Genomic DNA, 13,105 nt, shown 5'->3' on the forward strand with positions numbered 1-13,105 from the left:
AAACGTTAAAAGCAGTGCATCTGTGTTTGTGGATAATGCAGAATTGTGTGCAACATATATGATCTTTACAGGATATCCTGTATGAACAGAATGGAGGTTTTGATATCCAAGAGCAGATGAGTTTTAATGTATGTGCAGGGTAATTATACCCTAATGAGACTATTTTAAAATGAAACAGCTCTAGCAGTCCTTGTACATATAGCTCTTCTATACTTAACCATGCAGAATATTGAGCTCTGAACTAACACTGAAAGGGGATAGAAATTGTGTATTTTATCTGCATTTAATGTACAATGTCACATTTTAAGGGCTAATTTACCAATCACTAGAGCTTACCATTCATGTACAGATAAAATTATCTTGCACGTATGCCTGCTTTATGGTCCTGACCAATGTCTCTGTACTGTAGCTATAGGTCAGTTAGTAAGCCATGCAGGTTTGAAAATTCTATTTGCCGATGAACTATGTTGACCAGTGCATGGTTGATCTCCAGTAGCCACAACCTATCTTCACCCATTGCTGTTACAATTGCTCAGGCTGTTTCACTTTTATACAGAGAGCATTGCTAGGCACGTTTTCAAGCATTAAAATGAAATACAGAAAGTATATTCTTCTATACTTCACACCTGCCATTGACTACAAGAAAACTGTGCCTACATTGTGACTCTTTCAAATCATGCGTAATGGGATAGTATGTAAAAAGAGCCACATCCCAGCCATAATGACACTTGTTTGCCATTCTCTAAAATGAACTTGTATTCTACCATCACTTGTGCAACACTTTGCGGTAACTGTTTTTTTTTCTGGAGCATATACTGTTTGTAAAATAGAAAAACCATCTGCTTTCGAAGGGAAAGGGGATGCAGTAAAAAAAAAAAAAGGAGAACAGCACACAGAAGGATAGAACACAGCAGAAAAGAGGTTATGATGCCACACAGCCAGCCAGATTCTGACTGGATCAGCAGGGGTTAATCCAGTATAACAGCAGGGAGCTCCAGGCTGCCTCAGAACAGTACATCACCATTGGTACTAACTACATAACTTAATGCTCTCCCTTTCTGAAACCACAAGGTGGCAGTATGAGCATCTTACTTATATTCATCTGCAAGTTTCTTTAAAATTATTTAATCTGTTTTTTTTCCCTCTCCCACAGTTGGTTTTACTGCTGCGTTGCACCTCTGACCTATTGCCATCCTTCTTTATTTACTTACAATGGGAGAACAAGTGTTTTAGATCAAGAGAGGCTGTGATTGATAACTGATAGATACAAACAGCTTCATGAAAGCATTGCCTGCAGAACTCATTGACTCATTTATTCTAAATCCTACATATATCATACATGAGATTAAAGGTAGGCGCTTCCTTAAATGGGGCCCCCTGGGGACCTTAATGATCCCATTAGTAACTCATTAATATTCTCACTGTTTAAATGAGCCAAAGGAAGAGTTTGTATCTTTTATTCTGTTTTTGCATGCCCACCCTGGAGAATATCCTAACTGACCCTAAATATGCAGAACTCTGTCATTGTGAACACTCTTTTCAAATGTACAAATTTTAATGATGAAGAACTCTGCTGCCATAGCAACTGTTACTGTGTTACACTTGTCTTAACGGGGAAAGGAGGAGAAGGGGGTGGAGTATTGGTTTCAGTATTCCTCAATATATCCATAGTAGAATATCCCTTCAAGCCTGCAACTAACATTATCTGGATCCTTTGTTACCAATCAGTAGATATTGACTAAACAGCTAACAGTGTAATTTAGTAGAGGTATAGCTAGAGGCTATCCTCCCCCATCCCCTCCAAGCCAGGTACACAGATGAAAAACATTTGTGAGAGCAACAGGTGCAACAGGAAGGGAGTGGGAGGCAGGAAGGACATGGTCCTTTAACTTCCCCAAACACCTATGTTCCCAATGACCACCAGTTCCCAAGCCTCGATCAGTTTATGCAAATTCCTAACCTACTGCCCATAGCAAATGGCTTCTTCAGATCTGTTTGTGAATGTGGGACCCCTTAAATCCAAACTTCAATGCTAATAAAATGTCCATAAATATAGGATATATATAGATATATATATATATAGCTATAAGTATCAAAAACAGACCGCACTCCAAGGGCTTTTAAGTGAAAAAAACTTTCGGCGCCATAACTCGGGCCGTCCTCAGGAAGGTGAACTCTGCACATCTACACACACAATTTAAAGGTGAGCAAATTGGCGCCAAAACCGACTTGTATGACGTCATTGGTGGGTGTGGCTAATTTTGTGCAATCCCACATGTGCCCTATAACATTCTTATGTTGCCAAAATATACATTCATGATGAGTACTGTCAAGTGAAGAACTTGTGTATTAAACAGTGCAAAGTCCTGGTAGTGAGCATCAAGTGACAAAGTGTCAAGATAAACATCCATCGTGACTTTCCCCTAAGCAGCGGGAAGTGGGTTAAAAAACATTTAAAAACACTCACCCCAGGAGTCGTAAGGATCTGATTCCAACTGCCCTTGTATCCCAATAGTGCATCAGGCAACACCAGTAAGAATTGCTGTGTTACCCTTTCTATCGGTACGCTGACATCGCCAAATACGCACGGAGCTGCTTCACTGCGTGTGCGTGTTGCGTCGAGGCTCCGCCCCCGTTGCCTAGGAGAGCTTTTGGCAACATAAGAATGTTATAGGGCACATGTGGGATTGCACAAAATTAGCCACACCCACCAATGACGTCATACAAGTCGGTTTTGGCGCCAATTTGCTCACCTTTAAATTGTGTGTGTAGATGTGTAGAGTTCACCTTCCTGAGGACGGCCCGAGTTATGGCGCCGAAACGTCGAAAATAAAATACAAGTTTTATACACTTAAAAAAACCCTTGGAGTGCGGTCTGTTTTTGATACTTTGAATGATTATTTTGACCAGCACCTAGGCAATGTGTTAGACTGTTGTGAGTGCACCAGGTTGGATATATTTTATATATATATATATATATATATATATATATACAAGGAGGTTAGTAACAGCACTCAAGCTTAGAAAAATGTAGATGTGGTGCTCGTCCTTGGGGATGCTCCGGTTAGCTTCCCATAGTATGTAAAATCAAGAGATGGACAGCACTCACTTGTTAATGCTTAAATTCTGTATTAAAAGATAAAAAACTTTACATCACCATATATGTGCACATATCATTCGGCACAATGATATGTGCACATATATGGTGATGTAAAGTTTTTTATCTTTTAATACAGAATTTAAGCATTAACAAGTGAGTGCTGTCCATCTCTTGATTTTATATATATATATATATATATATATATATATATATATATATATACGATTACCTAGGTTAACAAATACCTTCAGAAACCTGTATTAAGGATCATATAGTAAGTGCTAATGTAAAGGGAGCACCAGGTCTACTAACCTAGAGCAACCACTTAGCAGGTAGCATTTACTTGCCACAAGTAAACATACTATTATATTAGAAGTGGTGTGCACCTTTTGCATAAACTGTGACACACAGGCCTTACTTGTCCTTTAAGCATGAGTGGGAAGAGGATAGGCCCATACAGATTTAGGAATGTCCTGCAGGTGGTGGAGAGATTTATACTGATACAGCTTTAGCTTTAGTCAAGGAAGCAGACACTAGTACAGCCAGCACCTTGTTGTGTAATACCTTGTCTGGCATTTGTCATCTTTAAAGCAATTAATTAGGATGTAAGCTCAACAAATAAAGTCTTGGCTTTCAAAGGAAAAGGCAATTCTAAGCAACTTTCCAACTTACATTGATTGAAAGTTGTTATTGGTTTTAAAGTTATTTGAAAATGTAACTGATATGTAATTGAAAGCAGTGTTTGTCTGTTCCCTTCTGCATTCCTGGTTCTGATTCTTGATTCTTGACAACGCAGCAGAAGTCAGTTCTGCTCCAGCCAAGACTCCTACTAAATAGTTCCAGAAGTCAGAACTACCAGTGCTTTGAATATCGTAGGAAAGACGCATGTTCAGTGGCGTAACTAGATGTTACTGGGCCCCACAGCAAAATAATTTTAGGGCTCCCGAAATATCAAATGGCTGCCCTGTATTAACAATATATATTAAAATTCCTAATTAATTAGAGCCTTATGGGGCCCCCTATGCCTCTTGGGCCCCCCTGCAGCCGCAGGGTCTGCTTCCTCTGTAGTTACGCCCCTGCGCATGTTGCTTTCAACGGCAATGACGTTTACAAATATATTTAAAAATAAAAATATTGCTTAAAGTTTATTAGAATTACATTTTCTTTCTATTCAGTGAGGACCTATCTGGGTTAAAGAGCTCTGAGCAACAAATACTCTACTGGGAATACCCTGGGACGTAAGCTGATGTTTGCAGCTGTAAACATTACTGCATTTTTGTATTCTGTATCACTCAGCTTTTGAAGGGAAGCCCTCAGACTGTAGAAAAAGGCCTTAGTACAGGCGTGGGATCCGTTATCCGGAAACCTGTTATCCAGAAAGCTCTGAATTAAGGAATGCCTGTCTCCCATAGACTCCATTTTATCCAAACAATCCACATTTTTAAACATGCTATTAAGAGTACAAGTGGAGCTCACCAAATCTCTTTGTCGGATTTTCCCACGGGGTATCCTGTGTGTGATATCCCAATTAAGTCAATCTGTAGAAATATGTAAAGGTTTGGGACAAATCCAAGGCAGTAACTGGACTGCAAACCTTCTTTATTGGGGATAGAGGTACACAACATGTTTCCCCAATAAAGAAGGTTTACAGTCCAGTTGCTGCCTTGGATTTGTCCCACACCTTTACATATTTCTACAAAAAGTATTTCATTTTTCTCTACAATAATAAAACAATACCTTGTACGTGATCCAAACTAACATATAATTAATCCTTATTAGAAGCAAAACCAACCTATTAGGTTTATTTAATGTTTATATGTTGTTCTAGTAGACTTAAGGTATGAAGATCGAAATTATGGAAAGATTCGTTATCCGGAAAACCCCAGGTTCCCAAGCATTCTAGATATCCGGTCCCTTACCTGTACTTGATTTACTTAATCTAAAGGTATATAGTATACAAATGTGCACTATTGATCCTTTGACTTTTAAAGGACTATTAAACCATTGTATGAGCTGCCAATGATATGTAAAAGTGTAAATTTGTAGAAAATGAATGTGAATGTTTAAAGTTCACTTGGCCTGAGTCTTGTCATCCTATTTCAGGAACATTTCTTGCTTATAAATTTGGTATATTTTTTGCTCTGAATTGAAAAAAACATACATTACTTTCCACTTACCGGTAAACATATCTTTTTTTAGTTTTAGCTTGACATGTTATATGTCTGAAATATCTTTACAAGCAATACATATTTTTGAAAGGTACATTTACCCAGTATAATTAGAGTTTATAGAAGAAAGGGTTGGACTCGATCAATGGTTGACCTTAACTCCTTGCATGCACTGTGCCTTGTACAGTCTCTCTCTAGGGGCTGCAATGTGAATTGAGATGACAAACAAGAGTGAACTGTTGTGTATGCTGTAGAGGGGGAAATGTGTGAGAAAGACAATACAACATTCTAGAAAGAGTCAGCAAATGAAAAAATATTTAAGGAAAAGAAACAAACATGGAAGATTTCAGGGAGTGTGGCAAAGTGGCATGAGAAACAGAAGTTGTATATGGATGGAAACATAAAAATGTGGAGGAATTTTAAAATAAGGATCAAATAAGAAAATGAAACAAAAGAACAGAAACAGTGGTAGAAAATAGAAGATATGGGGTGAAATGGTGACTGTTGCTCCAGTTAGTCATTTTACCAAGGAATGGCCCCATCATCTGAGCCTACCGTTGCTGATATAAGTGCATCAAATAGTCTCAGATCAAGACTAGTGAGTCATAAATAAGGTGAAAAAATAGAATCTGGACCTGACCAATGGCCATTCATTCACAATACCCAATTTGCAGTCAAACTGAGTACTCAGAGAAGTACTCTGAGTAAGTTTAAATTAAACAATTTGTTTGAGTTTAGATCCCCTAAGGGACACAATGCCTCATATACTGAATGGCCAATTTATGAACAATCTATTTGTGTGTTTTTTTACCACGAATCTTAAAAAATTTGTAGTTGTCCTACACTTCTTAAAAGCTCTAAAAACGTGAGATTTATTCAGTGTACAAACCACGAAAACCTCTAATGCAGGACTTTGCCCAGTAAAGGTTGTTGAGGTCCTATAGAAGTCAATGGGAGCTACGCTGATCTTATTGGACCTCTTTAAATCTATTCGGTTTTTGGATTTTTTTTTCAGCTAGAAATTGTCCAAAAAAACTTGACTTTTTAGAGATTTTTGAGTTATTTGTACTTTTTTTTGTTCATTCGGTGCTTTATTTGTTCATACTTTTTATATTTGGATCTTTTGATAAATTCAATAACAATAGTGATTTTAGAGTTTGTGAGTTTAGTCATAGTTTCAAAAACCTTTTAAAACCACTAAAATTCAACCTTGAATAAATAAGCCTTCACATATGGGGTAGGGGGCAAGGTCCATAAAAGAAGTACAACCCACCATGTTTGTAACCTGTTATTTTGCACCCTGCCCTAGACACATCTTTGGGATCCAGAATTCTCCTATTAATACAGTATTTTAACCAGCTGGGGCCCATACATGGGCATCTCCCTGGCACCTCCTATATCCAACTAGGGAACACTGAATGGTGCAAGATATAATGGTCTCCTGTACTTGCCTATGTGAGACATTCATTACAGAGCTGTATTGCAACCACATTTCTGCTCTTTACCCTGTGTGCTAGATTCTACCACTATACTATTTACAACTTCATAGGAAATTATATTTATCAATACTGCCTGATTTATTGTCAGCAGTATCAATAGCTTCATTAAGTCTTACATGGATCAGTTATGGCAAAAGCAAAAACCTGTGTTCATGTTTGTGTACATGTGCTAGTTAAATCAGTTCCCAACTCATTGAGGGCTCATTATTTAGAGCACTATGACCTCTGCACAGTGCCCTAACCACAGAGATTAATATGCCAATTCTCAGGCACAGGTTCAAGAGCCAAAAATAAACATGCTGCAGCTGCCTATCACATTGCATGTCTGGCTCCTTTATTATGTCAGCCCTATAGATTCAAGCAGTTGGCTGGGAAAGGCAAAGATCAGTTAATAATTCCAACAGTTCTGGGGGAAAATTAATTCATGAAATTATCTAATGTGAAATAAATGTTAAATAGATATAAGGATTGTGTTCTCTTTTATAGGATATTAGAGCTCATTTACTTTTGTGGGACAAGTGCAAAGGACAAAAAGTAGGAAAAGGGAACTCTTATATTCAAATTACCCTAGTAGTCATGCATTGATTTAAATAAGAGACTGGAATATAAATAGGAGAGGCCTGTATAGACGAGTAATACAAGTAGCAATAACAAAAACTTGTAGGCTTACAGACAGGGCCGGAACTAGGGGTAGGCAGAGTAGGCACGTGCCTAGGGCACAAAGCTGGGGGGGGGGGCGCCAGGCACGTACCTGCTCTGACGCCTACCCCATTCTCCTTTCCTGTCTCTCCCCGACTGCCACTAATATTTTTTTGTAATAATGCGCTTCTGCGCATGTGCGCACATACTTTCACGCATGCGCGCTCGAGCGCATGTAAATTTGCACATGCGTGACTGAGCGCACTTTCGCGCATGTGCGCTCGAGTGCACTTTCGCGCATGCACACGCAGCCGGCACCGTGCCCAGCCAGGTTGCCTAGGGCGCCTGGCTGGGTTGGCCCGGCTCTGCTTACAGATTATTTGTTTTTAAGAGGGAATCAGTGAGCCCCATTTAAAACGTGGAAAGGGTCAAAAGAACAAGCAAATAATTCAAAAACTATAAAGAAGATCAAATGAAGGGCAGTTAAACAATTTCTATAAAATAGTAAAAATTAAGTTTAAGGTGAACCACCCCTTTAACAGTATAGCACCCAGATAACATTAAGGGGCATATTTATTATGTTGTGCAAAATAAAATTTGCAGAAAAAACTGTGTAAAAGCTGTGTAAAATAAATGACGATTTTATTAAAGTTTGTTTTATTTTGGGCCATGCAAACACCAGATTTGCCGCTGCTATTTTACACTGCTTCAGACCTTTGTATGTATGTTGAGGCAGAAGTTGCTTAAAGAAAAAGCACATTAAATATTTTTATGCTATTTTTTTTACATGGCAATGTGTGGGGAATTATTCTGCCATTTTTTACACCAAATAATAATCTGCCCCTTAGACTCTATACTATGTTTAAAAAAATTGTTACATCCATAAATATGTATTAGAAAATACATGCAAAATGTGTTTTTTTTACAGTTGTTTGCCTTATCTGTGCTTCTGAGTTGCACCTTTTTAATTATGTTAAAAATAAACCTGTGTAAGGGTGACTTCAATTGCTATTTTATGTGCAGTTGAGCCGGTGCAGCACAGAAATAGGAGCAAATAGTCTTTTTTTAGTGATGGTTATCCATTTTCTTCGTTACATGCAGCCAGCACACTTTTGCTGTGACCAGCACATACATAACAGGGTCAAAGAAAACTGAGAACTAGGATGGCAGTGGATGTGATCTACTTAGACTTTGCTAAAGCATTTGATACAGTGCCACACAGAAGGTTACTGGTTAAATTAAAGGGATACTTTAGGAGAGAAATGCTTTCTGGCAGGCTGCTGTTTTTCCATCTCAATGTAACTGAATGTGTCTCAGTGGGACATGGGTTTTTACTATTGAGTGTTGTTCTTAGATCTACCAGGCAGCTGTTATCTGGTTACCTTCCCATTGTTCTTTTGTTTGGCTGCTGGGGGGAAAAGGGAGGGGGTGATATCACTCCAACTTGCAGTACAGCAGTAAAGAGTGATTGAAGTTTATCAGAGCACAAGTCACATGACTTGGGGCAGCTGGGAAATTGACAATATGTCTAGCCCCATGTCAGATTTCAAAATTGAATATAAAAAAATCTGTTTGCTCTTTTGAGAAATGGATTTCAGTGCAGAATTCTGCTGGAGCAGCACTATTAACTGATTCATTTTGGAAATTTTTTTTTTTCCCATGACAGTATCCCTTTAAGGAATGTTGGCCTGGAACATAGTATTTGTACTTGGATAGAGAACTGGCTGAAGGATATTTTACAAAGAGTGTCGGTAAATGGAACATATTCTAATTGGACCAGTGTTGTTAGTGGAGTACCACAGGGCTCTGTACTAGGTCCCTTGCTTTTCAACTTGTTTATTAAAGGGATACTGTCATAGGAAACAATTTTTTTTGAAAATGCATCAGTTAATAGTGCTGCTCCAGAATTCTGTGCTGAAATCCATTTCTCAAAAGAGAAAACAGATTTTTTTATAACTAATTTTAAAATCTGACATGGGGCTAGAAATACTGTCAGTTTCCCAGCTGGCCCCAGTCATGTGACTAGTGAACTTCAGTCACTTTTTACTGCTGTACTGCAAGTTGGAGTGATATCACCCCCCCCCCCCCAGCATCTTAACAAAAGAACAATGGGAAGGTAACCAGATAACAGCTCGTTAAAACAAGATAACAGCTGCCTGGTAGATCTAAGAACAGCACTCAAAAGTGAAATCCAGGTCCCACTGTGACATGTTCAGTTACAAAAAGTAGGAGAAACAGCAGCCTGCCAGAAAGCAGTTCCATCCTAAAGTGCTGGATTTCACTCTTTCTGCAAGCACATGACCAGGCAAAATGACCTGAGATGGCTGCCTACACCCCAATATTACAACTAAAAAAAAATACACTTGCTGGTTCAGGAATGAAATTTTATATGGTAGAGTGAATTATTTGCAGTGTAAACAGTTTTATTTAGAAATAAAAATTACATCATAAAAACCATGACAGAATCCCTTTAATGACCTGGAGGTGGGCATTGAAAGTACTGTGTCTATTTTTGCTGATGATACAAAATTGTGCAGAACTATAGGTTCCATGCAGGATGCTGCCACTTTGCAGAGTGATGTGACTAAATTGGAAAACTGGGCAGCAAACTGGGAAATGTGGTTCAATGTTGATAAATGCAAGGTTATGCACTTTGGCAAAAATAATATAAATGCAAGTTATACACTAAATGGCAGTGTGTTGGGAGTTTCCTTAAATGAGAAGGAAAGGAGAAAAACCATACCTTGCTCATAATATAGTACTCCCCCAGACCTCCTGAACCGCTATATTGGAATTGCCATTGCGCTGATGAAATCCATTATAACCGATGTTACTGTGCGCAACGGTTCAATATGTACGCAGGCGCCATATTAGTGCAGGTGCGCCCTCTTCCTGTACTTCTTAGTTATTAATGCGCATGCGCAAGAAAAAAAAACAATCGCATATGCTGATTACTATGCGCGTCATCATGGCTTGAGGAAAGGAAGCACCCACTGTACTTGCGCAGTGGATGTTAATTGTACACAATGCACATCGAGGCTGCCTCTGGCAGCCTGAAACAAGATGCCTCTGCAAAGCGTGACGTCACCCCACTCTGCCACTGCAGTCTGCGTTTGAGAGGAACAGCTTACTGTCCATTGAACGGATTAATATTTTCAAAGGCTGTGTAAGTACTATTTGTAAAAGCCTTTGATTAGAGGCCTATTTATCCTTTGCCTTTCCTTCTCCTTTAAATGAGAAGGATCTAGGGGTTTTTGCAGATAACATGTTGTCTAATTCTGGGCAGTGTCTGGGTAGAGGAAAAGAACTTTCACTTGAAGAACGCTCAAATTCGGTAAAAAAAACTTTGACTTCGATATTCAAAGTCGAAGTATAGCCATTCGATGGTCGAATTTCGAAGTATATTTCACTTCGAAAATTCGAAAGTATATTTCACTTCACCTCGAAATTCGACCCTTAGGGGCAGATTTATCAAGGGTCGAATTTCGAAGTACAAAAAACTTAAAAATTCAACCATCGAATTGAAAAACTTCGAATTCGAATATTGAATTCGAAGTTTTTTCACAGAATTTGGCAATCGTTCGATCGAATAAAAATGGAACGTTTCGAACGATTTTAGCATACGATCGAGGGATTTTTATTCGATGTGTAAAGATTTAGAAAAAGTTTATAGAAGGTCCCCATAGGCTAACATAGCAATCCGTCAGGTTTAATTTGGTATTTAAGTATTGAAGTCGAAGTTTTTTTAAAGACACAGTACTTCGACTATCGAATGGGCGAATATTCAAACGATTTTTACTTAGAATCGAAGTCGAAGTAAATTCGAAGTTGTAGTATCCTATTCGATGGTCGAAGTATCCAAAAAATTACTTCGAAATTGGAACTTTTTGTACTTCGAAAATTCACTCGAACCTTAGTAAATCTGCCCCTTAGTGTTGAATCCTAAAGCCTGTTCGTAATGTCTCCACTTTAAAGATACCTCTTCCTGAAAACCCAAGATGGCCCCTGATGTGTTTCAGTGTGTGCAAAACTCCGGAATTCCTCACACTAATTTCCACAGGTTTACAGATTTTCGCGATTCACGAGGTCAAGATTTTCACGATTTTGGGGTAAAACACCAGAATTTGTATAGGTTAAGTATAGGTTATATTTCCCCATAGTAAGGATGCCTGCCTATAACCAGATCCCTTCCTATTGGCCCTGTTGCTAAGGAGAAGCAGGGAACCATTGCTCAGGAGTACTTGTTTGATTATTACCATTAAGGAAGACTAAATAACACTGTAACTTGCACTTGCTAAATATTATATGCAATCATACATGTAACCAGTAATAAGGCAGCAACCATTAAATACAGTAATTATAGTAAACTGTGATCTGTGTACTGTGAGGCCCAATTGTAAATCCCAGCAGTTCAGTTGCAGGCCTCTACTTTAAACCTCCTTCTCACCACAGACATTTAATTCCTACTGCAATCAGCAGTGGCAGGTTTTCATATGAAAGTGCCCTAAAACAGAAGCTGCTGCCTGGCAAACTTTATAAAAATGAAATTGTTCATATAAAATGAGTTTCATTTGAACTGTAAATGTCTGTTTCAAGGAAAACGACAACAACTGTCTAAATGAGCTTTAACATTTCAGCATGAGCAGGCCCATTCTGATCCAATAACCTTGCTGTAACCTCCATAGGGAAAAGAGGAAAGCACACAGGCACCAATAGCACAGATTAATAACAGAAACAACTTCTATAGAAATATTGTAAACCAAGGTTTCAGGACTCTGAGGTTCCTTCTTCATGCTGACATTTACTTAATGAAAGGAAGCTTCGAAATCCCAGAAGATTGCTTTGTAAAAGTTCTATGTCCTTGGTCATTAAACTTATAGCATTTAATCATTAAGAGTAAAAAGTGTAAAAAGACCGTTTTTTGTCCTGTGTTCTACTGGCTATGGCTAAAACTGTAAAACCCTTATTTTTTTTGGAACATTGTCCAAAAGTAGTTCCAAATCAGTAGTTTTCCATACCATCTGTACAATGTATATGTTACATTTCACTATAGTATATGCCAGTAATTAACATTTGTTATAATGACCTCGGATGTCCTTGTCACTTGTCATTAGAATGAGATGGGACAGGAAAGACACCTAAATTAATTAAATGCCTTCAAAGGTCCCAGGTGAGCGAAAGCAAGTCCCACATTGCTTGTGAATGTTAAACTCTATCCCTGCCAGAAATCCCTACAGAATAAAGGGATGTGCAATGGAGGACAGTGACTTCTGAAATGTCAGCATAACCTTCCACTGCTTCCTCTGTCCAAGAACTCTTTAGTGTGTGTCAGTCACCTCTTACCTGTCCATGGTTGGTCTGGATGAAATTGCCACCAATTCTTATCATGTAAATAACCCTAGCAATGCAGCAAACTGGAGATCTCTATTCTTTATAGGGTTAACTACCAATCAATCGCTTAAGAAAACGAGCTTAAAATATTTTAATAACCCTAAACATGTCACTTTTATCTTCCCACGCTCCCACGCGGAAGGAGAGCGTCACTCACTCAATGCGGCACTCCGTCTTTTATCTGAGATGTTAAGAGCTCAGGGGGAGATGTTAAGGGGGGAGTGCTGGGCAATGTGACAGGGAGGGAGAGGAAATTGGAGGGAAAGAAAAAGAAAGAGAAGAGGAAAGGGGCAGATGGGGTAGTGGAT

This window comes from Xenopus laevis, chromosome 2S, assembly GCF_017654675.1.
Source record: "Xenopus laevis strain J_2021 chromosome 2S, Xenopus_laevis_v10.1, whole genome shotgun sequence".
NCBI classification, from domain to species: Eukaryota; Metazoa; Chordata; class Amphibia; order Anura; family Pipidae; genus Xenopus; species Xenopus laevis.